The sequence below is a fragment of the Myotis daubentonii genome, chromosome 20, assembly GCF_963259705.1.
Source record: "Myotis daubentonii chromosome 20, mMyoDau2.1, whole genome shotgun sequence".
NCBI lineage: Eukaryota > Metazoa > Chordata > Mammalia > Chiroptera > Vespertilionidae > Myotis > Myotis daubentonii.
The window spans coordinates 5,456,888-5,474,191 of record NC_081859.1 but is presented as its reverse complement, the minus strand read 5'-3'; the positions used below and the strand labels follow the sequence as shown (position 1 = coordinate 5,474,191).

The window sequence follows — 17,304 nt, the reverse complement described above, 5'->3', positions numbered from 1 at the left end:
GCAAAAAGGAACTGGGTTTTTAAAGATTAACAAGTCACGTGATTTTCTACCCAAATAAGGCGTTTGTTTCTTTTCTTATGTTTACATTGTGGTAGCCGCTGAAACCTGCAGAAGAATGTGTTTGTCAAAACCTCATCTCGGCTGGATGCAGGCATCTGACCCTAAGCTCAAATAGAGAAACTGTATCGCTCCAGCTGGGTTTGCTCAGTGGTTAGAGCGTCGGCCTGCGGACTGAGGAGTCCCGGGTTCGATTCCAGTCAAGGGCACATGCCCGGGTTGCAGGCTCGATCCCCAGGAGGGGGCGTGCAGGAGGCGGCCGATCCATGATTCTCTCTCATCATTGATGTTTCTATCTCTCCCTCTCCCTTCCTCTCTGAAATTAAAAAAATATATATATGTTAAAAAAAAAGAAACTGTATGAACGGGGATCTTCATGGTCATTCCCATCAGAACCCACGCGGAGCCCCCGCCACTGGGAATGTTCCCTGACGCGGGAGCAGCCTCGCAGCGATGACAGGCGCCGCTCTCCAACAGAAAACATACTTCTTATTGGTTCGTCTGTGAATTCTTTATTATCTTTGTCTTGAAAAAAATAATGAAAGCACATCTCATTTGCCAGGTGCCTTGTATTTCTCTCTTTTTTTCACTGTTTCTCTCTCCTTGCCCACACTGCCTGCCCTAAACAATGGAAGGAACAAGAAATTAAGATGTGTCTCTATTGGAGGAGATGAATTAGCAGGCGTGTGGCATGCGCTTCCCACAGCACGGGCATTTCCGAAGGTGAGCAGCGAAAGGCCCGTCTCCTGGGGGAAGCTTTGCTGCGTGCCCGCGGGCACAGGGCCTCGGCGCCGCTGCCAGCTCTGCCGAGCGCACGTCTGGCCCGTCCTCGGTCACGGCTCCCTGGCTCCCTGCCCGTCTGCCCCAATGGACGCAGCAGTTACAACCCGGATGTCAGATGTGTCTGCTGTGTGCTCCACCCCGCACGGCAGGGGCCTGTGTAGCACCAGGCACAAGTGATTGTTGAGTGAATGAGGCCCAAGAAATCCTAGGCAAGCAGTCAGGACACGGCTGCTCTATCCTGGGCCCCCATCCCGGGAAACACCAAAAAGACACTTGATTTTGTAAAAGCACCCTCATCCCTTAGGAGCGAGAACCTTCCCCCGAGAGGGGAACAGGGCCTCTTTCCCATGGCCACGTGCCCACGACTCCTGGAGGCCGCGAATCCCCTGTTGCCATCGTTGAAAGGTAACCGGTTTGGCTCAGTGGATAGAGCGTCAGCCTGCGGACTGAAAGGTCCCAGGTTTGATTCCGGTCAAGGGCATGTACCTTGGTGGCGGGCACATCCCCAGTGGGGAGTGTGCAGGAGGCAGCTGATCGATGTTTCTCTCTCATTGATGTTTCCAACTCTCTATCCCTCTCCCTTCCTCTCTGTAAAAAATCAATAAAATATATTTTTAAAAAAAAGCAAAGAAAGGGAACCGGTTTGGCTGGCGAGCCTGGCGCGTGGTGGAATGGCAGATACCAGCCTGCGTGCTGCCGTCTCAGGGCCGTGTCTGCAGAGCTGCATTCAGACGAACGACACTTGACGTAGCCAGTGAGGGACCAGAAACATCTTGAACATATAACAAGAGAGGAACCAGTGGGACGGAGGTGTAGCGATGTAATACCGTCGCTTGCTTACTATTCGAAGTGGTTTGCTGTCTTATACAACTTGAAATGGAACAGACAGAAGCACTACAGATGGTTCACCGCGGGGGTGATTACAAGGACAGGATTTCGGCGGAAGCCAGCCTCTGAATTCATAAACCCCTGAGTAGCCCAATCCCCACCTTGTAGCCGTGGGAAAATGAACGCACACACAGAGAGATTAGGTATCAAGTGGCTGATGCTAATGCAAACGAAAGTTCCAGAAGTTCCAGGGCCAATTCTTGGTCACCACGCCTCTGGTGCTCGTGTCTGAGAGCCGGCCTGTCACGGACACATCCCTTTAAGTCATGTGATGGCCCCGCAGTAAATCTAACACACGCTACAGGGCAGCCCGAGGGAAGACCACAAACTCATCAGAGGAAGAGGCAAGACGCAGGCTCATTCCAGGTGTTTGCGACTCGCGGAGGTTTTCCCCTCACTGTGTGCACACCTTCCTCTCGGTGACGGGGAGCGAAGACCTGGTGTAGCACTTATTTCACTGCCACCTCTGTCGTTTCTTTCTTTTCTTTTAAATTAAATATACTTTTATTGATTTCAGAGAGGAGAGAAGAGGGAGAGAGTGAGATAGAAACATCAATGATGAGAATTATTGATCGCTGCTGCCTCCAGCACCCCCCCTCACTGGGGATCAAGCCCACAAGTCGGGCATGTGCCCTTGACAGGAATCGAACCCAGGACCTTTCAGTCTGCAGGCGGACGCTCTATCCACTGAGCCAAACCAGCTAGGGCCACCTCTGTAGTTTCCATTCTCAAAGACTTGCTGTACCTGGGATACGATTTTCTAACCTACACGTCTGACCGCAGGTCATCGGAGGAGAAAGTTCACATTTCATTTCCCGCAAGTAGTTACAGACTGGCCGACTGGACACAGAAGGTTGTCATGAAGGGAGAATTCCCCAGACGCCCCAAAACGCCGAGGAGAGAAGCCACACTCCTACCCTCGAGGGCGTGCTACCCAATCCTGGAAGAGGAAACGTCTTCACGTGGAAAAGCTCAAAAGACAGAACACCTGCAGCAGCTGTCCCTCCACGACCCCTGACCTGAGGTGTCTCATTCTTCTCCCTGAGCAGCTAGGCTCGCGGGAATCATGTGGCTTCAAGCGTATGGCATTATTGCTTACCACCCGTTTTCAAAAAGTCCCTAATGCGGTCACGGTCCCCTCAGGCTTCCTGGAATCGTGCTAAATCTGGGGAGAATCCCAGAGCGAATTCTGATCCCAGGGCAGTGTGGCCAGTCACCGCCGGGAAAATGAACAGGCCATTGTGTGTTTATTTACCACTCGTCCAGGGCAGACGAAAATCTTAACCTCTTGAAACTAAATATAAAACTACCTTAACACAAGCCACCGTGGAGTAATCCCTCGAGAATTAAGAAACTGTTCTCACCATACCTTTTGGAATGACTACTCATTGCCAAAGGCCACCCCCTGCTCCCTCCCCCCCCCCACAAAAAAAGACAAGTATTTTACGGGATCTCAAAAATTCATCTCTATGTATAAAAGCCTAAACGACATTCTGACTGTTAGCTATGACATGCACTGACCACCAGGGGGCAGACACTCAATGCACAGGCATGGAAACATGGAACAGACTGATGAGTCTCAGAGAGAAGGGGGGAGGGAGGAGGGTGGGAAGAGATTAACCAAAGATCTTATATGCATACTAGAGGCCCGGTGCACGAATTCGTGCACTGGTGGGGTCCCTCGGTCTGGCCTGCCTCACCTTCCCAGCCGAGCCCGCCTGCTCTCCATCCTCAGGACCCGCTTCCTCCTTTCCGCCATTTCAGTGGCTGTGCCAGGAGAAACGCCCCCTGCCCCTGCTCTTGCCCCTGCCCCCTGCCAAGGTCTCAGATTGGCAGAGACTGTCCTGGGCCTTCCGCTTGGGTTTGTGATCTCCCAAGAGAAAGCAAGTCTTAGGATGGCTGGGAAAATGTGCTGTTATCAGACGTGCAAACGTGGGACGGATCAGAAACACATAAACGCCGACAGCAGCGTTTCTACGGCCGCCGAGGCCGCGGTTCTGGCCGTCCTCACGCTCCTCGCTTCTCCTCGCTCAGCAGATCCTGTAACGATCTTCCCGAGGTGGCTGAATGCGCTCCGTTTAAAGACATTCTATCGATCGCGGCAAGCTGTAGGTCATGCTATTTTTTTCTTTAGGAGAGATTTCTGCAGATCTTTTCCTTTGCGTGTGTGTATGTATGTGTGTGTGTGTGTGTGTGTGTGTGTAACTTTACTAATAAAACGATGCAAACCTGCATAATTTTATTGTCAATTTCCTTGTTAACAGTGCTTTGCACAAAGTTATACTTTTGGTGCAACCACAGACCTCGAGGCTCTCCCATCACTGACGCTGGGGTCGATGAGCTGCCTCAGAGGCTCCAGCGTCCATGAGCTCCAGGAGGCGAGGGGCCTGGGGCGGGTGTCCTGGGCCCGCGGCTGGGGAGCTCTCCATCCCCCGTGGGTCCTCCTTCCAACGGGTCTGCCTTTGCCTCTGCTCAGGGCTGCAAACGGCCAGGCTAGCGAAAGGACAGTCACCCCAGGTCATCCTCAGGAGAGGCAGATGATAGCACACGGGGACGTCGACGAGATGTCGCCAAGGCAGACGAACCACCCAGGTGGCGGCCTTGCAGCCGGTAAAAAGCCAGGGGCTCACACGATTATTTTTCTATTCTTATTTGTTTAAATATATTTTTATTGATTTCAGAGAGGAAGGGAGAGGGAGAGAGAGAGAGAGAGAGAAACATCATCGATGAGAGAGAACCATGGACCGGCTGCCTTCTGCACGCCCTCTACTGGGGATCGAGCCCGCAATCAGGGTATGTGCCCTGACCAGGAATCGAACCCGGGACCCTTCAGTCCGCAGGCCGACGCTCTGGCCGTGGAGCCAAACCAGCTAGGGCTAGTTTTCTATTTTTAAATCCTCAACTTCTCAACTAAATTCCCAAACCAATGAAGAATAACACAGCCTTAATGTGTCAGAATTTAGCGTTAAGAAGCTACATAACTAGGATTTCTAGTGTTTCCATCTCCTGATTTCATCTGATCGATAGAAATGAAACTCCTAAATGCAGTCACAGGGCTCCATCCACAATCCCGAGCCAGGAGGATGCTGGCCTGGAACGGCATGACTTTATGGGGGAGGCTGGGTGCTTCCTCTGCCCCCACCACCCCTGTTCTATTTACACAGAGACCCTCACATTGGGCGGGAGGAGGAGCCGCAAGCCTGGCTGGCAGGTTGCAGAGCTGGCAAACGCTTCGTGGACATACTGCCAAGTCAGCAAGTGGACAGGCGGCAAATTGGAAAGAGCAGGGCACGGAGGAGACCCTGACCCTGCGAATGCTGGACAACCGTTGGGTGAAATTCCATTTGGTTTTAACTAACCATTTGCTACGCAAATCTAGCAAGCAATCAAAGAGGAGAAAGACTAAACTAAGCCCTGGCCGGTTTGGCTCAGTGAATGGAGCATCGGCCTTCGGACTGAAGGTCCCAGGTTCGATTCCGGTCAAGGGCACCTACCTGGGCTGTGGGCTCGATCCCCAGTAGGGGGTGTGCAGGAGGCAGCCGATCAATGATTCTCTCTCATCAGTGATGCTTCTAGCTCTCTCCCTCTCCCTTCCTCTCTGAAATCAATAAAAATATATTTAAAAAAAAGAGTAAACTAAAACCACAGAAAGACAGAACGGGACAGACATTAGATTAATAAAGTGGCCCCCGCCCCAAATATTTATCAAGAGACGAGAAGGATTTAGAGCAGCCGTGGGCAAACTACGGCCCGTTTGAAATGAATAAAACTAAAAAAAAAAAAAAAGACCGTACCCTTTTATGTCATGATGTTTACTTTGAATTTATATTAGTTCACACAAACACTCCATCCATGCTTTTGTTCCGGCCCTCCGGTCCAGTTTAAGAACCCATTGTGGCCCTCGAGTCACAAAGTTTGCCCACCCCTGATTTAGAGGCTCAGATGAGTTGTGGGCGGCCTTGCTCAAGTTCATTCAGGTTATAATACCAACAAATAACACAAACTTACACACCGAGATGGATTAGTGAGCGATCACTGTCAATATAAAGTAAGGCGCGACTGTCCACTCATCCTGCTGACACGTGATGAGAAGACGCGGCTAAACTGCCCGTTTTCTCCTCCTCCTCCTCCTCCTCCTCCTTCTTTTTCTTTTTTTTTTTTTAAAAAATATATTTTATTGAATTTTTACAGAGAGGAAGGGAGAGGGATAGAGAGTTAGAAACATCGATGAGAGAGAAACATCCATCAGCTGCCTCCTGCACACCCCCTACTGGGGATGTGCCCACAACCCAGGTACATGCCCTTGCCTGGAATCGAACCTGGGACCGTTCAGTCTACAGGCCGACGCTCTATCCACTGAGCCAAACCAGTTAGGGCTAAATTGCCCGTTTTGAAGGCGTAAGAACAGCCATGGAGCCCCATCATCACCTTTCTGAAACAGTCACCGAGTGAGTCCTCTTTAAGAGCAGGCCCTTGTATGGTCAGAGCAAGTGTTTACAAACGGGGGAAGGAAAAGTTGGACAAAAAAGGCCAAACTGAATAGAAGCTGGCACCCCTGCCATGGTGGCTCTAAGGAGAGCAGTTACAGACTGTGTGTGGGGGAACGTCCGAGTCATTTCTGAATCAAACCCAAACCCCCAAGCCGCTATCAGGAAAACACTGTGCAGACCAACCCGTTACCCGCCCACAGCAGGGCCCGCGGGAGGTCCTGCCTGCCCCGCCAGGATCCTGCGATGTCGCTGGAAAAGGGCCAGAGAGAAGCAGCGGAAATGACCACAGGCGGGAGGGAGCTGTTAAATTTGTCTACAAGGACTGATCTAATTAAACATCCAGCTCTTGCATTTTTAAGCCATATATATATATATATATATATATATATATATATATATATATATAAACACTAGGGGCCCGGTGCACGAAATTCGTGCACTGGGTGGGTGGGTGGGTGGGTGTGTGTGTGTGTGTGTGTGTGTGGGGGGAGTGTCCCTCAGCCCAGTCTGCCTCCTCTCACATACTGGGAGCCCTCAGGCGTTGACCCCCATCACCCTCCAATTGCAGGATCGGCCCCTTGCCCAGGCCTGACGCCTCTGGCCTAGGCGTCCGGCCCGGGCAGTGGGGACCCGCAGTTGCAGCGGCCCCGCGATCGTGGGCTCCGCTTTAGGCCCAGGCAAGGGACCCCTAGCTCCCGGGACTGCCAGCTTCGACCGTGCCCAGATCCCATCGCTGGCTCCACCCCTACTTCCTGCTCTCACTGGCCAGGGCAGAAAAGGCACCTGATTCTCCGATCATGGCTGGGGGGCAGGGCAAAGGCGGCCCCAGGGCCGCCTTTGCCCTGCCCCCCAGCTCTTACCTCCCCCCTGGGTTTCCGATCACTGTCAGTGGCAGGGGGCTTCTTCCTGCTTTCCCTTTCGCCTCCCTGCATTGTGCCTACATATGCAAATTAACCGCCATCTTGTTGGCAGTTAACTGCCAATCTTAGTTGGCAGTTAATTTGCATATAGCCCTGATTAGCCAATGAAAAGGGTAGCTCGTACGCCAATTACCATTTTTCTCTTTTATTAGTGTTGATATATATATATATGTGTGTGTGTGTGTGTATATATATATGGTCAGTGCAAGTGTATATATATAAATGCACGTATGTATTTTTTAGTCAGTCATAGCTTCTCTGTGCAGCCCGCCCCCAGGCCTGGTCCTCACTTAGCAGATCCTTTCCCCTTTCCTCTTCCTCCTCCCTCCCCTTCCTATTACTGGGTGGAGGGCTTGCTGCCTGCCGGGAGGACAGGGGTGTGTGGGGGTGTGGGGTGTGGGTGGTGGTGGTGGTGGTGGGGGTTGGGGGATGTGGAGAGAGGCATCCTGTTCTGAGTAGCAACGCTGGGGGAAAGGAGACTATTCGAGCACTCCTTTATATTACTACCCCGTTTAATAACTGGTGTTTTAAAATTTTATTTAAGATACACTTATAAAATGCCCACTATGCTTTAAATAAAGTGGGAGGGATTGGCAGAGGAGCAGCTGGGAGGGGGCCTGGCTCTATTCTGGGTCGTTATATGGGTCTTGCTTTTCTTGAGCTACACATTCCTACTTTTTATGTATGTGTGTTATTCTCATTCATAATAAAAATATAAAGGAAAAAATAAATATTAACTTAAGGACTTCAACTCATTAATTCATAAAATTTTTATAAGGAGGAACTAATATTATCCCCATTTTACAGATGACAAAACTGAGGCACTACACTGGTAGCAGGTGGAGCCTGGATTGAAACCCCGGCAGCTTGGCTCCAAAGCCTGTGGTTTTAGCCTCTGCTATGCTGCTATGGAAGTAACAGGAGAAATGCCCACAGCGGCCAAATCATCATTGGATGCCTCTTTCAACAGAGAAGACAGTACAGAGAAAATGAATGGAGAAATACACACACAACATACATGCACAAAAGAAAGCACAGTCAGGCAAAAGAGATCAAATTTCTCTTCTTACAACATATATGACCATGACAGGATGGCAGGGCCACAAATATCCAGGCAGATTCCAAGCCTCTGAGCACTGAGATGCCGCACAGGGCACTTCCTCCTCCCCCCAAATCACGCCTCCCTAGAAACCCCCCTTCCTATGAGCTCACCTGCAGCATCCCTGCACCACCAGCGGGTTTGCCACACTCTTCCCTGTCACAGTGCATTTCTCCATTTCCCACTGACTATATAACGCCCGGCCCAATACGCTGCGCTTACCCCGATTGATCTGCGCCATACCTTGGGCTTCCCTGCAGCAGGAGCCGAGCGTGGAGCTGTGATCAAGCACGGGAAGGCGTCGCCGCATCGTCCAGCCAGCCAGGAAGAGCAGAAACGGCGGCTCTGGGCGAGGCTTCGGAAGTTCTAAAAGCACAAGTTCAGGTTGAATGGAGTTTTCTGTCAAGGGGACCCAGGACATTTCCCTATTCATATTACAAAAGATCATGTGTTTTAAAACCTTTTTCACAGCAGAATTGTTTTGGGGAAGGTTTGAAAACAAACAAAAAACAAACAAAACCACCTCCCCCTCCCCCAACCTGGGTAGAATCTTTGGCACACAGTCCCGTACCTCTTACCAAACTGGCTGATGAAAGACACGTACTGGAGTTTCTCAAATAAGTGCTTTTCACAGTAACAGTTAATAGCAAGAGTGGAGGTGAAAATGGCAGCATTGAGCATTTAACAGAAGGTCAACGCCACCTTTCTCAGACTTCTTCGTGCCTGAAACAAGTGAGCACGCTCCTCTTTTGTAAATAAAGTTTTATTGGGACACAGCCACAGCCGTTTGCCTATGGGCTGCCTATGGCTGCTTTTTGAGTAATTATGATAGAGACGGTAGGTGTGGAGAGCCTAAATGATTATTGTCTGGCCTTTTACAGAAAAAGAGTTCTGATTCCTGCTCTATAATATCTAGGCAGTAGAGTAAATGCCCTCATTTCCATATTGATGGGGAGATCTTCCATTATTTTGTCTCAAATAAAACCACAGTGATGCCCTGGCTGGTTTGGCTCAGTGGAGAGAGCGTCAGCCTGAGGACTGAAGGGTCCCGGGTTCGATTCCGGTCAAGGGCACATGTCTGGGCTGTGGGCTCGATCCCCGGTAGCAGGAATGCAAGAGGCAGCCAATATATTCTCTCTCATCATTGATGTTTCTCTCTCTCTCTCTCTCTCTCTCTCTCCCTCTCCCTCTCCCTCTCCCTCCCCCTGCCTCTGTGGACAGAACCCGGGACCCTTCAGTCTCCCCTCGGCCCTTCCCCTCACCCCCCAGGGCAGCGGACCCCACGTCTGAGGCAAACATCCTTGAATCCTTAACATCATGACTATTGAAATGTTTATCCAGGCATCTAGGTTTCTTCTGAATCACGTGTTCCTAGGAAGTCACCTCTTTCCTGTGTATATCCTCACACCACAAGTTAAACACATTATTTACCTTTTGCTAAAATTATCTCTTTCACTTTATGACCATTTCTCACAAAGTAATAAGTTTTCCATGTCACAGGCATTACCCGATTAAGCTAAGATTACTAGAGGGCCACAAAGCCAGAGAACATGTAAACACGGGTACTGTCCAGGCCCGCCCCCCGCCCCTCTCCGCTGGCCGTGGGGCCGGTTCGGATCCACAGGCTAAGGCTCGCAGAGTCGAGAGCGAGGACACCTGGTTGAAAGAAAAGCTGCAAGATCTGAAGATGCTGCAGGCAGCTGGCCTTCCCCAGCACATGGGACAGCTTTCAACACAGAGTTCCTGTGAGTCCCAACCCTCAGCGCTCTAAAATCAAACGAGCACTTTAAAAACGAGGTCATGTTATTACATGTGTGGTTTCCTTGTTTTTCAATTTTTAAGCGGGAAGGAGCCCCCCCTAACGGACAAGAATTTGAGCAAAAGAAAGCTGAGTGTTGTCCTGAAAGAAGCAGGTGGATCCCAAGCACGTGATTGTGAATGGGGAGAAGAAACAGGGATGAGATCAGTGAGCGATCCAGAAAGAGAAGAGCAACAGCGACAAAACTGATGCAAAATGTGACGGCCCCTTTGGCAGCGGTTCTCAACCTGTGGGTCGCGACCCCTTTGACGGTCGAACGACCCTTTCACAGGGGTCGCCTAAGACCATCCTGCATATCAGATATTTACATGACGATTCATCACAGTAGCAACATGACAGTCATGAAGTAGCAACGAAAATAATTTTATGGTCGGGTCACAGCGTGAGGAACTGTATTTAAAGGGCCAGAAGGGTGAGAACCACTGCCTTTGGGACACAGTGCTTACTCAACCATCCTACCTGCTGGTTAGGTCAGTAATATTCACATAAATCACTTGGCATTATAATAGTCCATATTATGATTAAAAAAATATTTTTCTTTATTTCAGAGAGGAAGGGAGAGGGAGAGAGAGAGAGATGGAAACATCAATGATGAGAGAGAATCATTGATCAGCCGCCTCCTGCACGCCCCGTACTCGGGATCAAGCTGGAAACCTGGGCATGTGCCCTTGACCGGAATCGAACCCGGGACCCCTCAGTCCGCAGGCCGACGCTCTATCCACTGAGCCAAACTGGCGAGGGCCATGTTATGATTATCATTTATTTTCTACATGAACGTCACTCATTATATATTACGCAATATATAATCACAGCGACTGATTTCAAATACTCACCAGAATTGATCTGTTCATAGTTTCGATTCTAGAAGGTTCGTAATAATGAATGTTGGCTGCAATAAAAGGGGAATTTCATACCCCAAAAGGCCCCTTTAATCCTTCAAAGGAGTTGTTTTTATTGGAAGGACCTGTACTTTTAAATATATTTTATTGATTTTTTACAGAGAGAAAGGGAGAGAGATAGAGAGTTAGAAACATCCATCAGCTGCCTCCTGCACATCTCCTACTGGGGATGTGCCCGCAATCCAGGTACATGCCCTTGACTGGAATTGAACCCAGGACCTTTCAGTCCATAGGCCGACGCTCTAGCCACTGAGCCAAACCGGTTTCGGCTGGAAGGACCTGTACTTTTAGAGAAATAGGAAGGAGACGAGATGGTCCTCTGGCTCCTCCCACTTTTCCTTGGCAGAGAAATGGAGGACCCAGAACTGGACTGAAGTCTCCCATCCGCGATGCTTACGTTCCCGAGGACCCACATTTTATGCCATTAAATGAAGACCCTGATATTTAATTAGCGATTCAACTTCAGTTTATCGTAGACTTGCATAACCAATATCCATTTTATATAAAAAAAATCACACCAGCCTCACTTTCGTGTTGTCTGCAGCAGACATTTCCTGAGCCATGAAATCAGAAAGAAAAACATACAAAAGCTGATTGGGAAAGCGGTGAAACGAAGTGAAAAATAAATTTTGACTAGCAGGTAAACATCCTTCCTGTCCACACTTTCTATTTTTGCCACATTGTTTAATATATATATCCCCTATGAACTCTACTTGTAATTTGCACCCACACATGCTTTAATGTTTTTATTTTATTGTATTGATTTTAGAGAGAGGAGAAGGTTAGAGGGGGAGAGAGACAGAGAGAGAGAGAGAGAGAGAGAGAGAGAGAGAGAGAGAGAGAGAGAGAGAAACATGGATTAACTGCCTCTAGTACACACCCCAACCGGGGACCAAACCCACCACCTGGGCATGTGCCGTGAACGGGAATCGAACCGGCAACCTTTCGGTGCAGGGGTCAATGCTCAACCACTGAGCCGTGTCGGGGCCGGGCCGGGAACCCCACTTTTGAGGATAGCTCTCAGAATTTCAGGTATGTATACACACCAGTTCTTCTTGTTTACCGCGCCCATTTCTAGCATTGGTTTTTGTTTAAAAATACCCATTCATTTTTACTAAGTTTATTTCATTGCCCGTTTGATTTCCCCTCCCTGTATGATCAGATAAATGATGCTGAGTATACTGACCGCCTGGTCACCTTTCTACCATGGCTCAATCATTCTTCTATCAAGTAAAAATAGATAAAAGTCAGAAAGGAGGCTCTTCCCCTGCAAAGCCACCTTTTGCGTAAAGGGAGCTGTCAGTTTTTAGGCCCGATCCGAAACCAAGCCCATCACCAGATTCAACGCCGGGTCTTTTGACCTGAAACGCTTTCCAGTTTACTTCTGCCCAATGTCACAGCCTGTCCAAATGAAGTCTGCATAGGTTCCTACTGTCTGTTGCCATCAACAATTAGCATCACAATGGCCATAACTAGAAAATAATAAAACATTAACCTGACCTGACCCTGAACAGGGCTGTTGCCATGGTGACGAGGACATGCCAGCGGGCTGGTCCAGGGGCCACAGCAAAGGCCTGCGGTGCTGCCCGAGGGCGGGGAGGGCCTTGGGGAGAGGAGCAGGGCCTGGTCTCTGAGGGGGGTGGGGGGGGGCGGAGTTTGCTGACCGCCCTGGGGAAAGGCCAGCATTTCCCCTGGAGAGGCCAGGGCAGCAACACACAGCGCCCAGCACCTTCCGGAACACTCTGCCTGGCCCGTCTCTTCATCGTTAAAACGAGGGGGTGCAATGATATCTCGGTCCCTTTCATGTCCAGACTATTCTAAGTCTATGGTTCCAAATGGGCCTAGGATTTGTTTTCTGGAATATTCTGATCTGTAGAGCGTGGGAACGGCGGAGAAGACCTTGCAGGGTTGTAGAATTCTCCTCCCTGGTAGCCCCTTCACAGGGTCACACTTATTCCCAACAAAGGGCCATTCCGGGCTCACTGGACAAGGCTGTCTTTTATTTTTTTAATATATTTTGATTGATTTCAGAGAGGAAGGGAGAGGGAGAGAGAGAGAGAAACATCAAGGATGAGAGAGAATCATTGATCAGCTGCCTCCTGCACGCCCCCTACTGGGGACCGAGCCTGCAACGCAGGCATGTGCCCTTGACCGGAATCGAATGGTGACCTCCTGGTTCATAGGTTGATGCTCAACCACTAAGCCACGCCGGCCGGGCTAGATAAGACCATCTTAACGCCCTTGCCTGCCCAGGGCCTGCCAAGCCCAGAGAGGAACTAACCTGTCTTCTGTTGTGGAAACTGCGTGTGCACACAGAAGGGGTACAGGGAGTCAGAGGGTACTCCCCCCCCCCCCACCAGACTCCACTGAAAACCCTTTGGACCGAAACCCCCGTTCCACGTCACCTTCCGCGAGGCCCAGCCCCACGCCCAGCACACGTCTGGGCTGGTCTGCTCTGTGGAATTAGTGTGCAAGCCACGTCTGTGGAAACTCACTCAGCGTCCACCCCCCAGACAGCTGCTGTGCAGCTCCTCCTCCTTCCCTCCCGAGAGAGAAGAGGGCAGACTCCGGGGCAAGGGGGGATGCTCCCAATTCAGTGTCAAGGTGGCCCTGCTTTGCCCACCTTTCCACCTCAAAGGGCCCCATGATTATCATTCTAGAGAGGCAAATGCACATAGTGGGAGCTGGTGCCTATTCTGCTGAAACCCTCCCCTAAGAGGCTCTCCCACACAGAGAGATACAATCTCTCAATGCTGCCCTAACTGGTGTGGCTCAGTGGATAGAGCGTCGGCCTGCGGACGGAAGGGTCCCAGGTTCGATTCCAGTCAAGGGCATGTACCTTGGCTGCGGGCACATCCGCAGTAGGGGGTGTGCAGGAGGCAGCTGATCGATGTTTCTCTCTCATCGATGTTTCTCACTCTCTATTCCTCTCCCTTCCTCTCTCTAAAAAAATCAGTAAAATATATATATTTTTTTAAAAAAATCCCTCAAGACAAAGGGAACCCGCGCGGGAATTCTCGGGGTCCCCGCCCCTGCCCCTTTAGGGCATGAGCTTTTACTCTCTCCTAAACTCTCAGGGTGCCCACGGGACTTGCAACTGACAACATTGCAATTAGCTAGTTATTAGTATTAATAGGAAAGGAGGCAGAGGAAGGCCAGACATTACACGCATGGCCATCTGGGCAGCTTTACCAGGAAGCTGAAAGCTCGCTCTCCAGGGAGACACCCGCCCCTCCCCTGCCGATCACTGGGGCAGGGACTGGACGGAGGGGAGATGGAGGCCAGGCAGGAAAGTCGGGGCGACCCGGCGAAGGTGCTATTGCCAGTCAGTCATTCCTGGGAGTAGAGATCCTTGCCCGGGGGGGGGGGGGGGGGGGGGAGGGGGTGCGGCCACTGCAGGCGCCTAAAATCTTAGAGTTAAAATCTTCGAGTTAAAATCCCCGGACGCAGGAATTCTCTTGCTCTGGCTCATCTCTTGTTCCTCTGGTGCAAGTCATGCGTCTAATGCCTAAAAACGCAAATGATAACCGACATCTCAGGAACTCCTCACAAACGAAAACATGAACCGTCTGGAAAACGTACCTCTGCGGGGAAAGGGCGGACACACAATGCAAAAAACGCAGCCCAGAACGGGAGAGGCGGCAGCGGGCGAGCCATTTAACTGCAACTAGATCTTCTAGATCAAGTGGGGTTTTTCTGGACAACTCCAGCTTCGTCTTATAAGGAACACAACTTTAATCACAAATAGGAGAGGAGCCTGATAAAACGTGCCCCGAACTTCCCCCGCTGGCCGGGAGCAGCAGCCCTCGCTGATGGCGCCTCTGGACGGCACCTCGGAACGCTCCCTCCCACTGGGAGCTCCTTGATGGTTTTCAAATCAAATTCTGGTGCCTCCTCCCCCACCGCCTTCTCCTCGCTAGCAAGCTCCTGCTGCAGTCCTCCACCTCAACTAGACACGGCTCTGGCTGCTCATTTTTCTTTCTTTTTTTTTTAAAAAAATATATTTTGATTGATTTCAGAGAGGAAGGGAGAGGGAGAGAGAAACATCCATGAGAGAGAGTCAATGATCAGCTGCCTCCTGCACGCCCCACGCTGGGGATCGAGCCTGAAACCCGGGCACGTGCCCTGACCGGGAATGGAACCGTGACCTCCTGGTTCATGGGTCGACGCTCAACCACTGAGCTACACTGTCCGGGCGGGCTACTCATTTTTCGATCAGGTGCAAGCTAGAGACCCAGATCACTGAGCTTCTTAGAACTGTCTGTAAATTGAGAATAAATGGACTCCCAGGAGACCCTGAGAGCTTTCTGGTTTGGGCCTGGAAATCAGGAAAAAAAAGAAAAAGGAAAGGAAATTGTCCTACACATTTGAGGCTCACGGAGAAGGCAGTTCCTGATGAACGAGGTTTTACTGTTACTGAAATCACACCCAATGGCTTCCGACTCACAGCCTGAGGCCGCCTCACTTCCTGAGGTGGGGAACCCTTCCGCCAGCCTGTGGGTCGCAGCTCCCGGGGGTTAGAGCGGATTCCCTTTAAAAAATAGGAGGCCCTCACTTGTGGAATATAATGAACAACATAAACCGATGAACAAAAACAGGTCCAGAGACAGAGGAGCATCGATCAGATGCTCAAACCTCAGAGGGAAGGCAGGGGAGGGTGGGGGTAAAGGGGAGAGATCAACCAAAGGACTTCTATGCATGCATATAAGCCTAAGCAATGGACACAGACACCGGGGGGTGAGGGTGAGGGCAGGACTGGGGGGGGGGGTTGGGGGACAATGGGGGAATAAGGACACATTTGTAATACCTTTATCAATAAAGGAAAAATAAATAGGAGGCTAGAGATGAACCAAAGGACTTGTATGTATGCATATAAGCCTAACCAATGGACACAGACACCAGGGGGGTGAGGGCATGAGTAGGGGGATGGGGGACAATGGGGAGATAAGGACACATTTGTAATACCTTCATCAATAAAGAAAAAAAATAAAAAAAAACTCGGAGGCTAGAGTCCCCTGGAATATTGAACCTGGTATGGAAGCATCGAGAAGGACATGTTTTGAATTCAGTTTTAAGAGAACAAAGAAAGGAGACGTGTCATTAAAATTCAAGAGCGTTCCACTTGGGTAAAGTAGGGAACTTCCTGTAAATTTCCCTGGAACAGAAAAGTCCCTTAATCCAGCCCATAATCCCGCGAAGTCAGGGCACGGCTCGGCACTGAACACTCCCAATGCGCTAAGGACCTGAACCTGGTAATGAAAGTGGGCACTTCCCCCTCAAGCAGACAGACTGTCAAAATCTTCCTTCCGTTTCTTCCCTTTCCAGCCCCGGGGGGGAGCCTGCAATCCTCGGATGTGAAGTTTTTCCTCTTTGCCGGCCTCTGGCCCGGGCTGCCCTAGGATCCCAGCTCGTGTAAGGACACAGCATAGCCCTCACGGAGCCGGTCTTCTGTCCTGTGCTCTGTGTGTGGATGGGCTGAAGGGTCCCAGGTTCGATTCCCGGTCAGGGCACATGCCTGGGTTGTGGGCTCGATGCCCAGGAGGGGGCGTGCGGGAGGCAGCCGATCAGTGATGATTCTCATCATTGATGTGTCTATCTCTCTCGCTCCCTCTCCCTTCCTCTCTGAAATCAATGAAAATATATTAAAAAAATAAAGTGTTCCTCTTAATTCTTGCAACAGGCACACGAGAGAAGCTACAGCTACGAGTAATTGCTTTATCAGTTTGACCACGAGAAAGCAACACAATGTTCACGCGTGTTCTGCGAGGCCCGTTCACAGCACTTGGTGGCTCTCAGAGCTGTGTGTGACTCAGAGACACTCGGACAGGCATCTGCCATCGATCCCCAGGCCCATCTCCTCGTTGGGGTATCTCGGGAAGGGTTTTCTTTTTTTAAAAAAAATATATTTTATTGATTTTTTTACAGAGAGGAGGGGAGAGGGACAGAGAGCTAGAAACATCGATGAGAGACCGGAATCGAACCGGGGACCCTCGAGTCCGCAGGCCGACGCTCTATCCGCTGAGCCAAACCGGTTAGGGCTTGGGAAGGGTTTTCTGAGTGAGCGACCACGCCACACAAACCCCAGCAGCAGGAAGCAGCATCGTGTTGGGCACACAGCCAGCTCTGCCTGGACACACCTCCCAGGTCACCCGCGGTGCCAGGGCTCAGCCGCAGAAGCCGCCCTATGCGAGAGGGGATCAGTCATGTCTTCAGGGTGCGGAGCAGAGGAGACCTGGGCAAGGCCCCGCCGCTGGGCAGGGCTCCGGCCCTGAGCTGTGCATGGGGGGCTTGGGTCAACAGCGCTTGAAACATGTGAGCACCTGGCCCTGCGTTCAGTTCTGGTTTGTCC

General features: G+C 50.7%; 1 protein-coding gene across 5 annotated transcripts in view; it reads right to left on the bottom strand.

The window, feature by feature from the left end:
- CHRM3 (cholinergic receptor muscarinic 3) overlaps positions 1-17,304 on the bottom strand; it is a 106,452-nt gene that overhangs the window by 23,417 nt on the left and 65,731 nt on the right. For 3 of the 5 annotated variants that reach the window (XR_009450213.1, XM_059677276.1, XM_059677278.1), the window contains exon 2: positions 8,481-8,603. The exons of 1 other annotated variant lie outside the window; for it this stretch is intronic. The gene's annotated coding sequence lies outside the window, so the exon portion shown is untranslated. Of the gene's footprint in view, positions 1-8,459; positions 8,604-17,304 lie in introns of all 5 variants that reach the window. One more of the 5 variants, XM_059677277.1, reaches the window with a different exon arrangement.